Source organism: Eschscholzia californica, unplaced genomic scaffold, assembly GCF_041429995.1.
Source record: "Eschscholzia californica isolate CP2 unplaced genomic scaffold, dmEscCali1.0.p SCAF_1, whole genome shotgun sequence".
Taxonomy (NCBI): domain Eukaryota; kingdom Viridiplantae; phylum Streptophyta; class Magnoliopsida; order Ranunculales; family Papaveraceae; genus Eschscholzia; species Eschscholzia californica.
In genome coordinates, this window is record NW_028238198.1 from 38587440 (window position 1) to 38600443 (window position 13004).

Below are 13004 nucleotides of genomic sequence, written 5' to 3' on the forward strand. Positions count from 1 at the left end.
AGAAAGCTCACTGCCATCCAACGTTTGTAATCAATCGATACCAACCTTTATCTCAAATATGACCTACATCTCTTGGTGCCATGCCATTATGTATGGAGATACTTACAATTATGAATCTTACGAATTAGTAAATACTGTTACTAAAAAATAAAATAACTATATTACGAAAAAAATAAGTCTTTGCACAAATTAGTAACCACCAAGATACAAATACTGCCCAGTGCAACCTCGATAGATTCCATTGCCAACCTTAGTCCCACATAACCCACATCGCAAATGATATTCTCGAAGGAAACCCACTTCCGTTAGTGTTCTCACATTACCCCACATTACTTGGTAACTTACTTTGATGTGTGTGCAGTAACTAAACAAAAACAGGAAAACCATTAAATAAAAGAAAAAAAAAGAATCCTCATACATCATATGTAAAACCATAAACTTGAACCAACCGTCTGCCAATGTTTGTAGTGAAATTAAAACCAACGTTATCTCGAATAGGACCCGCATCTCTTATTGTCATACTATGATGTATGGAGGTATACTTCTGTAATAAGACTAAACAAAAATAAATGGGAAAAAAAAACAAAAATAAATGAAAGAAAACAAAAATAAATGAAAAAAAACAAAAATAAATGAAAGAAAACAAAAATAGCATCTCCATACATAATGTGTACATACAGTACATTCATAAACTTAAGCCCACTGCCAGCCAACGTTTGTAATCAATGGATACCAACCTTTATCTCGAATAGGACCCCCATCTCTTGGTGCCATGCAGTGTTGTTAAAATCGTGCGATTTGGGATTCAAATCGCACGATTTAAATCGAGTCGGTTGTATTTCGATTCGAATCGCTCTTCAAATCGGATCTGACCTAAAATCGTGGGATTTTCTCATTAAATCGTTTAATGAGTCGAGAATCGTGGGATTTATTGTGAATCCCACGATTCAAAATTCGGCCAGAATTTCAAGGGTTTTGGCTTCTGAATTAGTAATCCAAGTCCCAATTAAAGAAATAAAAAGGGGGAAATCAGAAGAAGTAAGAATAGAAAACCCTAAGAACTTTGAGCTCTGATCTTGATTTCTGGTTCCTGGTTCTTTAACTCCTTTTCATGGTGTCTCCTCTCTCTCTCTCTCTAGAAAAATATACATAGCTCTCTCTCTCTCTCTCTAGAATGACGAGTATCTCTCTCTAGTCTATCTTTCATCTACTGTATGTTCTTTTATTTACTTTGCTTTTTTTTTATTATTATATTAGATTAATTGTTATATTAGATAATAGTAGGACACGTCAACAATTTTACTGTTTTTGTCTTCTTACTTTTACCAGTTATTATATTATTAATAAAAGTTACTGTTTATCTTCCTTTTATACCCATATCTGATTTCCAGTTTTTTCTTTTCTTTCTTTACTCTTTTTTTTTTTTTTTCTGAAATTCTTTCTTTACTCAATACTTTTTTTATGGTATAATAATAATAATAATAAATATAATAATGTGTTATTGCTTATTATATTAGATAAGTATAAAAATCAGTAACTTACAGTTATATTAGATTATACTCGTATAAATTAATAACTTATTAATATAGCAATAAATTAATATATATATATATATATATGTATATAAATCCTACGATTTTCGATTCACAGATACGATACGATTTAATAAATTGAAAAACGATTTACGATACGATTGACGATTTGACAACATTGGTGCCATGCCATTATGTATGGAGATACTTATAATTATGAATCTTACAAAATAGTAAATACTGTTACTAAAAAATAAAAATTATTATATAACGAAAAAAATAAGTCTTTGCACACATTAGTAACCACCAAGACACGAATACTGCCCAATGCAACCTCGATAGAGTCCATTGCCAACCTTAGTCTCACATAACCCACATTGCAAATGATATTCTCAAAGAAAACCCACTTCCGTTAGTGTTCTCACATTACCCCACATTACTTGGTAACCTACTTTGATATGTGTGCAATGACTAAAAAAACAGGAAAATCAATAAATAAATGAAAAAAAGAGAATCTCCATACATCATATGTATAACCATAAACTTAAACCAACCGTCCGTCAATGTTTGTAGTGAAATTGATACCAACGTTATCTCGAATGGGACCCGCATCTCTTAGTGTCATACTATGATGTATGGAGATACTTATGAAACTTAAAAGATAGTAAATATTATTATTACAAAATAAAATAAATAAATAGTGAGTCTTTACATACATCAGTAACCACCAAAATACAGGTTTCGCCTAGGGCAATTAAGATATAGTCCATTTCAAACTTAATCTCGCATTAGCCGACAGTTCTAGGTAGTTTGTATCAGTTTTTATACTGATCAACTTGTCAAAGAATAGATGCATGGCAGCATCTATCTAACCACCAACTTAAACATATTCTAGGATGAAACTGATGTATATTGGTGGTATACTTTTGTAATAAGACTAAACAAAAATAAATGGGAAAAAAAAACAAAAATAAATGAAAGAAAACAAAAATAGCATCTCCATACATAATGTGTACATACAGTACATTCATAAACTTAAGCCCACTGCCAGCCAACGTTTCTAATCAATGGATACCAACCTTTATCTCAAATAGGACCCCCATCTCTTGGTGCTATGCCATTATGTATGGAGATACTTATAATTATGAATCTTACAAAATAGTAAATATTGTTACTAAAAAATAAATTACTATATAACGAAAAAAATAAGTCTTTGCACACATTAGTAACCACCAAGACACAAATACTGCCCAATGCAACCTCGATAGAGTCCATTGCCAACCTTAGTCTCACATAACCCACATCGCAAATGATATTCTCGAAGGAAACCCACTTCCGTTAGTGTTCTCACATTACCCCACATTACTTGGTAACTTACTTTGATATGTGTGCAATGACTAAAAAAACAGGAAAATCAATAAATAAATGAAAAAAAGAGGATCTCCATACATCATATGTATAACCATAAACTTAAACCAACCGTCCGTCAATGTTTGTAGTGAAATTGATACCAACGTTATCTCGAATGGGACCCGCATCTCTTAGTGTCATACCATGATGTATGGAGATACTTATGAAACTTAAAAGATAGTAAATATTATTATTACGAAATAAAATAAATAGTGAGGTCTTTACATGCATCAGTAACGACCAAAATACAAGTTTTGCCTAGGGCAATTAAGATATAGTCAATTTCCAACTTAATCTCGCATCAGCCGACATTTCTACGTAGCTTGTCTCACTTTTTATACCAACCAACTAATCCAAGAATAGATGGAAGCATCTATCTAACCACCAACTTAAACATATCGCTGATGATATTCTAGGATGAAACTGATGTATATTGGTGGTATACTGTGGTGCAAGAAGAGACTGGAACACCATTTTATGTCACATCAAAACTTTACCATGAAAGTAAAATAAAAAAATAACTTTTGTATAAAAACGACAAAAAACAGAACCCTTGAACAATAGAGTATTCGCAATTGTTGTTAAAAACAGAGACTACAAGTCTACGCCAATCTTAATATTGATAAGTTCCATAATTCTTGGTGGCACAGAAGCCAAAGCAATAAAAATAACCTCATATTGAACCCTAGCCACCATCCCGTTATACTTAGAGCTTAGAACAATGAGATCAGATTAATCAGGAGATCCATTGTCCAGATGATTTCTACTTCCTCGTATATATTTTCAAGTTTGATCAAAAAAATTAAGATAACTCATAACGGCAAATAGTAACATCTAAATTGCTGCATGCCTCAATGAACGAGTGGACCAAATGAGCAACCAAACATCTGAAAATGTCAAGAATGAAAGGCGAAAAATAATTACCAGCAATATCCACCGACAAAGAACCAACAGTCATACATCCCTATAGCGAGTCAACTCAATGAGATTTCATGGTTTCCCTCATGTTCAGACTTATTTTGAAAGAAACCACAAAAGATATATTATCTCAATGTGAAGAAAAACATTGATTCAAATTTTCTGATCGAACCACAAGGAAACTAGGGTTTATAATTTCAAGATTTAACAATCCTTTTGTTGCAATACATAAAGAGGCAGAGAGCGAGAATTTCATGAAAAGAATAGCTAGATACGGTTTCTTTTTAGGGTTTTCAAAAATAAATACCAAGAACAAGCATAAACTTCCTTCATCAAAAAAAAAAAGAACAAGCATAAACATTCAACAATTTTGGGTTCAACCATGGATGTGAAAAGAGCGATAAATGCAGAATTATTAGGGTTACGAATCATACCCTTCTCTCATCAACAAATCAAGATTGCAGTTGGTGTCTCTATTATCCGTCGCCCGTCGCCCCGTCGCCCGTCGCCCGTCGCCCGTCGCCCGTCGCCCCGTCGCCCGTCGCTCTATCTCGGGTCTCGACCCTTTCTATCGCTGCTCGTTCTCGAGTACCCACTGTCTTCCAAAATCATTCTCTAGGAACCTTTATCATAAATCTGATACCAACACGGGCCGGTTTGGAATCAGGATCCGTTGTTACGCGTGCAAAGTCCATTTCTATGGAGAAAAATTTGAAAATCATTCAATATAATATGAACAAATAAACCAGAGTGACAAAGTAAATAGAAAACTCAAAACTAAGAAGGTGTTTGATTTTTTAGCACTCATAAGTGATAGCACTTAGTAAGTGATATTTAGAAAACTCAAAACTAAGAGGGTGTTTGATTTTTTAGCACTCATAAGTGATAGCACTTAGTAAGTGAATATCACTTACTAAGTGAATATCACTTAATAAGCGCAACGCCGTTTGTTTTTTATCACTTGTAAGTGTTATGTCATTTGTTTTTCATCACTTATAAGCGTTATAAAAAATGTGAATTGTCTAGATTATCCTTGCATAAAGTCTCTTAATTTTGTATCTTTTATCCATACGCATTTACTCAAAAAACAATCATATTTAATCAAACTTCACATCATAGATTCATAAGGCAAATAAATTTTATGTTAGATAGAGTAATTTAAGAAATTATGCATTAAACAACACGATATTTATTTTTGGAGTTCTTTGTTGTGTTACAAAGCATATACAATAATATTTATTGAGAAATTGATTTTAAGTGTACGAAGAAACAAATTTGGGATAAATTTTATTAGTATGAATATTGTAAACGAAACATCAATCAGTGAGACAACTCTATACCCGTCCGCAGCATAGTACTACTTGTAGATGGGTTACAATCGCTTACGTGTAGCCTTGATGGGTCTTTGTAACAGTTATTTTGAATAAGGAGTCCCTAGCCAATGGATCACCGACTTTTAGAAAAATCACATACACCTAGACGAATATAGATATCATAGGCCTATCTTCATCTAATCTAAGCCTAAATATCATCTTGCTAGTCAGTTTGTTTTCTTGTTCCTAATCTTCCCTGTATGCACACCACTAATGCATCACCATACATAAACCCCCACTTTCTCTCACTACACTACTTTGACATTACAACACCATACTAACCACACAAGAAGGTAATCAGAAAATACCTCTCTCTCTCTCCCTTCTTCTCATCTTTCTTCTAACTTACACAAATTACATACATAAAAACAACAACATAATTCATAAGCTTCTCGCAGTCAAACGATACTTCAACTTGAACCCACTTTCAACCCATGATCGAATGCACAAAACTGATTGTGCACTTCCATGTGGTAAGCAAATCCTTTTCTTATCAATCTCGTCACCTTTACTAGAAAAAAAACTCGCCGGGGGAAACAGATGTTGGTTGAACTGACAAAAAATCTCTATCCATTAAAGATACCCAAGGTTATCTTTAATTATTTAGGGTTTAGTTGGTTAATAGTTAGTAATTTCTAAATTTTGTATAGGGTTTTTATGTCTTTTTTATCACTTACTTTCATTTACAAAGTAAGTGCAAAAAAATAAGCTTCAAATTGGAGCTTACTTTTTTGCACTTACTTTGGCACCACTTACAAGTGATTTTCACTTATTAAGTGAAAAAACAAACGACCTAAAATTGCCGGCCCGCACTTAATAAGTGAAAATCACTTAATAAGTGCAAAAATCAAACACCCTCTAAGAAACTCAAGTATGTGGATGTGAAAATCTAAGTTTGAATTGTTTGATAAGAATGTTAGAGAATAGGGGTTCCTTTAAAAAAAATGATATAATAAGTGAGCTTTAAGGTTGGGCCTTAATATTTTTTGCCCTCTATCATCTCCCCTACCCCAATCGATAGAGTGAAAAAGGGAGAGATCGTTAGAGAGAGAGAGGGAGAGATCGACTGGGAGAGATTGTTAGAGAGAGGGTGAGATCGTTAGAGAGAGAGAGAAATCGGTTGGGAGAAAGGGAGTTCAGATCGATAGATACAGAGAGAGTTAGGTTTTGTGTTCCTCTCTTCCCCAAATCCATTTACTCTAGGTTTTCTATTCTTCATCGATTTAGTGATAGGGTTTAAAGAAAACAATACAAGAGGAGGAACACAAAACACAATTGTGGGTGTAATTCAACATCACAACATTAAATTAATTGTGTTGATTGAAGAACAAAATTTGTTGTTGCTGATGTAGTTGTACTTGTTGCATCCGCGAGGCAAAATTCGATTGATAAAAAAAATTGAAAGAACAATTGTGGTTGTCATTCAACTTGAACTCGATTGAAGAACAACTGTAGTTATATTTGTTGTTGTCATTGTAGTTATAATTGTGTTGATTGAAGAACAATTGTGGTTGCCATTCAACTTGAACTCGCTCGATGAAGAAAATTGAAATTAATTGTTGTAGTTGTACCTGTGTTGAGATTATGTTGTTGTTGTTGTTATGCTTCAACTTCAAAACCCTAAAGATTCAGATACTCGGGAAACCCTAATTACAGTGCACTAATAGAGTTGGGAAAGAAGAGAGAGATATGATCAACACGGAGGAGGAGGAGAGAGATCGTGAATTTGTCAGTGTGAGTGAGAAAACGGTTTCTGCATAAGAGAGTGGGCAAATAATCAGGACTCTTTACACACTTTTTTTCTCATAAGAAACTGATTTTCTCATCCATTGAGTCGAATCAAACAGCGGAAAGTCCACTTTCGTAAGAAAATCGACTTTCTTGCCCCTTTTCACATGTATCAAACGGACCCTAAAAGTTTTTCTCATACCATGCATTGCCAGACCCTAAGCCCCTAAGACTAAGGCTCAAGTTTAGTCCATAAGCAATCTCATATTTATCCTCTTATGATCTTGTGTATAGTTATCAGGATAACAAAATTATAACCCATGATGTGGCACCATTTGGATGGTCAACCATATTGTAACACTCCCCCTTAGATGACCATCACTCGAAATATTGCCTCATTAAAACCTTTTCAAAAAAATCTTGTAGGACAAAATCTGATGAAGGAAAAAGAGTATAATAGTATAGGTATTGAGTGGCGCTGGATATACGAAAAATTGCCTCGTGAAACCCTTGCCAGAAAAATCCATTGGGAGAAAAATTGGACGAAGAAAAAAGAGTTTCAGCGTAGATATCCAATGTTAGTGCTGCAGAAAACTTCACATAATAATATTCTCCCCTAATGAATATTATATCTAGGTCGATATAGTCTTACACCACCATGTTATTCTAGATTCGCATTTCGAAGCCTTGTACTGGTTTTCTGAGCGTTGTAGTAGACAAAGACTTGGTAAACAAGTCAGCATAATTGTCACATGATTGTGTCTTCTGAATATCAATTTCACCATTCTTTTGTAGATGGTGCGAGAAAAATAACTTAAGAGTAATGTGTTTCGTTATGTCCACTTTAATATATCCTTCCTTAATTTGACCAATGCAAGCCGCATTATCTTCATAAATAATGGTAGGTGGCATTGTAATTTCAGGAAGATCACATGAAAATCTAATATGACAAATAATAGACTTTAGCCATACACATTCTCTGGTAGCTTCATGAAGAACAATAATCTCTAAGTGGTTAGAAGATGTACCAGACATACTTTTCTTACTCGATCGTCAAAAGAAAGTTGTACCGCCACTAGTAAAAACATAACCCGTTTTTGAAACTCCTTTATGTGGGTCAGAGAAATATCCTGCATGAGTGTATCCTATTACTTGTCAACAATTGGATGAACTCTTCGAATAAAATAAGCCCATGTCAGTAGTTCCTCGAAGATACCGAAGAATATGTTTTACTCCTATCTGAAGGGATTTAAACCCTTATACTAGTGTTTATAGCGGAAATAAGACATCTCATGTCTACACTAGTATTCCCAGGATCACATGCAAAACTAGTAATTAATCTAATGGAGATAGTAGATTACCTTAATCGCTTTTCCCTCGAACTAATTGAATTGATTAAAGAAGACCAAGAGCTTCAAGTGTAGCTCCTCTACTTGGGACACGAGCAATCAATTTGATCTCCCACCTTGTTGTATAGCTAGCACACCAATGGTGGTTGGAAAGAAGAACACCTTCTTCTTTGACTAGATAGATAGTTAATGGGAATTAGCTCACTTTCTCCTCTCTACTTGATGTGGTAGAGTAAGAAAGCTTAGAGAGAAATTCCACACCTTATTCTCTGCCCTAAGAGTGTTTATATAGAATCCTAATAAGAATCCACCTCCTTTTAGGTTTCCCAAAACACCCTTTAGAATAAGATTTAGGGAAATAGTCGAAAATAGCAACTATTGATATTTTCTCAATTTCCTAAGGAGGAGGTGTCCAAACACCACAAAAATTGGCAGATATAATGTTTATTATATCAGAAACTAACCCTCCGAAATTCAGCCCAATCCGAGTCCTAGAAGTACCCGAACCGGTCTAGGCCCAAAAACCCTGTTTTTGGCCTTTTGTACTATCTTTGCCTAATTCCTTTTTAGGCCTATGAGATATGTTTATGGGACACTCCTATGATTATATCTCACTCCCACTAGTCATATCCTAGATCAATTTGTCACTCTTATGTGTAACCCGTTGTAGGATCCGATCGAAGTTAGTCGACGATCGTAGTTGGTCTCTAGCTACAACTCTACGATCCCTAAATCAATCGGACTTGATGATCTTCCACATCAATTATCCTATCCGAAAAATTGTTCACATTGTCACCTTGGTCGAAGGACATCTCCTTTAACTCCTTCAGACTCCCACTTGGACTTAGAACAAGTGCAATGCCTCGATTCCCGTGTCAATTTATGTAAGAGGCAGTTTCTAAAAATTGAAGAGGAGGTTTAAGAGGCAGCAATAGGCAGTTTCCAAATTGGGATGGTTTCCAATTTTTTGGCTCAATAGGCAGTTTCCAATTTTTAGGCTTATAATATATATAAATAGGGGTTGAGTGCTTTGTAATCAACATACCAACACAAGCAACAACAACTCTTCTTTAGAGAGAGCTAAAGAGAGAGAGCAAGAGTGAGAGAAATTTTTCATAGTTTTTGAGCGGTGTTAAATTTCTCGGTCGTCGAAGATTTAGTATAGAAGGTTATTACTATACGGTACCATCTTGGGACGAACTTGCGGGTTGTGTTAGTCGTCTTCATCTATCCTTCAATAAAGATTTCTTGTTCGCCCGAGGACGTAGGCTTTAAAGCCGAACCTCGTTAAATTCTGTTCGCATATTTGATTTTGACTTAACTTTTCGATTAATCTTCATAATCGGATCAATTTCTAGGATAGGTTCGATAGCTTCCGCGACTTTTAGTTATAACAATTGGTACCAGAGCCTTGTTGAGATTGAACGAAGAGAAGATGGGATCGAGAAGTGGTACGGTCAAATCAGGGAAATATGAGATAGAGAAGTTCAATGGGAAAAACGATTTTTCTTATTGGCGATTGCAGATGAAGAATCTGCTAATCTCGCAGAAATTACACAAGACGTTGACGGGAAAGAAACCAGGAGATATGTCAGATGAGGATTGGGAGGAGTTAGATCTCGAAGCACGGGCCACCATTATGTTGTGTCTTGAGAGGGACGTGGCGTTCCTAGTAGACGGAGAAGCAACGGCGGCGGGTGTGTGGTTAAAGCTAGAAAGCAGTTTCATGACGAAAACTTTAACGAATCGGGTCTACTTAAAATCCAAATTATTCACATGTAGAATGGAAGAGGGTTCTTCTATTCAGGAATATGTGAATAGGTTTGACAGGATTATCTCAGATTTGAAGGATATTGATGTTAAGGTTGAGGATGAGGACCAAGCCCTCATATTGTTACTTTCATTACCTAAATCCTATGAGAACCTTGTTCAAACTTTGATGCTTGTTGGTGATAGTCTAACCATGGAAGAGACGAGAAATTCGCTATTAGCGGATGACCTTCGTAAGGTTGCTACTAGCAGTATGGCGTCGGGTGGAGTAGACAAGGAACAAGCACAAGGGTTGTTTGTAACAAGGGGGAGGAGTAATGAAAGAGGAAAGGGAAAGAGCGGGAAATCTAGATCCAAATCTAGAGGCTCTTTCAAGAAAACGTGCTTTAGTTGTGGTGAGCTTGGCCACTTTAAAGCGGCTTGTCCAAAGAGAAAGTTGAAGCAAAAGAACGAAGGCTACAAGGAGAAACAAGAGATGCAAGAGGCGGGATATGTGTCAGAAGAGGCGGACGAATGTTTCTCGGTGACAGAGGTGTCTGAGAAGATCTTCGATAAGTGGATGCTTGATTCAGGGGCGTCACACCATATGTGCCCAAATAGGGAGATGTTTACTACCTATAGGAGTATAGATGGTGGTACAGTTATACTGGGTGATGATAGTATATGTAAAACTGTGGGACTCGGAACAATACGGATCAAGATGCACGATGGAGTGGTGAGAACATTGACGGACGTAAGACACATACCCGATTTGCGGAAAAATCTAATTTCCCTTGGTGTGTTGGAGCGGAACGGCTGTAAGATAATTATAGAGAATGGCTCCATAAGAGTCGTTAAGGGTTCTTTGGTGGTAATGAGAGGTACTCGTTACGGTAATTTATACAAACTTTTGGGAACAACAATTACGGGAGATGTAGCAGTAGGAATCAGTGGAAGGGATCCAACGGCTAGTACGAGGCTTTGGCATATGCGCCTTAGGCATATGTCAGAAAAGGGTCTATCTTTGATGTGCGGGAAAGGCTTGTTGAAGGACATGAAGAAGCCTTGCATGGAGTTTTGTGAGCATTGTGTGTTCGGGAAGGCACACAGGGTGACGTTCTCTACAAGCAAGCACAGGAGCAAAGAGGTATTAGACTACGTACACACCGATGTCTGGGGACCGGCAAAGTTACCTTCCAAGGGTGGTTCCAGGTATTTTGTTACATTCGTTGATGATCATTCGAGATTTGTCTGGCTTTATTTTCTGAAGCATAAGAATGAGGTATTCAACACATTCCTGGTGTGGAAAGCAATGGTTGAGAACAAAACTGGTCGAAAGCTGAAGACGTTAAGGTCGGATAATGGGACCGAGTACACAGATGGGGCATTCAAGGAGTTTTGTAATCAAGAAGGCATTGTGAGGCACTGGACAGTAGTAAACACACCTCAACAGAATGGAGTCGCAGAGAGATTGAACCGTACACTACTTGAGAAGGCTAGATGTATGCGTTCCAATTCGGGACTAGGCGTAGAATGGTGGGCAGAATCTATTGCTACAGCTTGTTATATTGTGAACAGGTCTCCACATTCTTCTTTAGATGGCGGCATACCTTACGAGGTGTGGTCAGGTGAACATGCAGATTACGGGAGACTTAAGGTTTTCGGTTGTACGGCCTATTACCATGTTAAAGGTAACAAACTTGACAATAGAGCAAAGAAGGCAATTTTCTTAAGATATGCTACAGGAGTCAAGGGTTATCGGCTATGGTGTACGGAAGACAAGAAGTTTGTAATCAGCAGAGATGTGGTGTTTGATGAGTCATCTATTGTAGCTATGGCGGAAGCTACGGTGCCTAGTTGTGGTGATGTTGGGTCTACTAAAGCTCAAGTAGTGGAAGTAGAAGCCGAAGACCAACGGGTTTCTAGGAATCATGATCAGGTGGAGCATCAGGATAATACTCAGGATGAGAAAATTGATGAACTCGATCATGAGGAGGTTCAAGGGGAAGGTACACAAGTTTTACAACAACAACAGCAGGATGTTTCGGTACACACTAGGCCGAAACGGTTATATAAGCCGGTACAGAGGTTAGGGTCAGACAAACCTCTTAGGCATTACGGGCAGGCAAATGTGGTTGAATATGCACTCTCGGTGGAAGACGACGAGCCGGTCACCTTCAAACAAGCTATCACCGCGGCGGAAAGAGAGAGTTGGTTGGTTGCTATGCAAGAAGAGATGGAGTCTCTTCACAAGAACCAGACATGGGAGGTTGTCCCATTGCCCGAAGGTAAGTCTGTTATTGGTTGTAAATGGGTGTACAAGAAGAAAGAGGATTCTTCCGAAATCAAGGGTACAAGGTATAAGGCAAGACTAGTGGCCAAGGGTTATGCACAGAAAGAAGGGGTCGACTACAATGAGATTTTCTCACCGGTCGTGAAACATACTTATATTCGGGTGCTATTGAGTATTGTTGCTCACAGGTATCTTGAGCTGGAACAACTCGATGTTAAAACCGCCTTCTTGCACGGTGATTTGGAAGAAGAAATTTATATGGCTCAACCTGAGGGATACAAGGTTGAGGGCAAAGAAAATCAAGTATGTCGTTTGAGGAAATCTCTTTATGGATTGAAACAATCCCCTCGCCAATGGTACAAACGATTTGATTTTTTCATGCTAAAGCATGGTTTTCGCAGAAGTGACTATGATTGTTGTGTATACATCAAGAAGCTTCGCGAAGGTGACTTTATTTATCTCCTTTTGTATGTGGATGACATGCTTATTGCTTCTCGAAGCATGGTGGAGATAAATAAGTTGAAATCTCAACTCAGTCAAAAGTTTGAGATGAAAGACATGGGCGCTGCAAAGAAGATACTGGGAATGGAGATTAAGAGAGAGCGGTCAAGTAAGAAACTGTACTTGAATCAGAAATGTTACATCGAACGAG

At 36.9% G+C, this 13004-nt stretch overlaps 1 long non-coding RNA gene across 1 annotated transcript; it reads right to left on the bottom strand.

Annotated features, from left to right (window-relative positions):
• Window positions 1–3434: 3434 nt before the first annotated feature.
• Window positions 3435–4492, bottom strand: LOC147566664 (uncharacterized). Its single transcript, XR_015230526.1, has 2 exons — window positions 4295–4492; window positions 3435–3829 (listed from the first exon to the last, which is right to left on the bottom strand). It is a non-coding gene; the product is annotated as an uncharacterized LOC147566664 (long non-coding RNA).
• Window positions 4493–13004: the final 8512 nt, after the last annotated feature.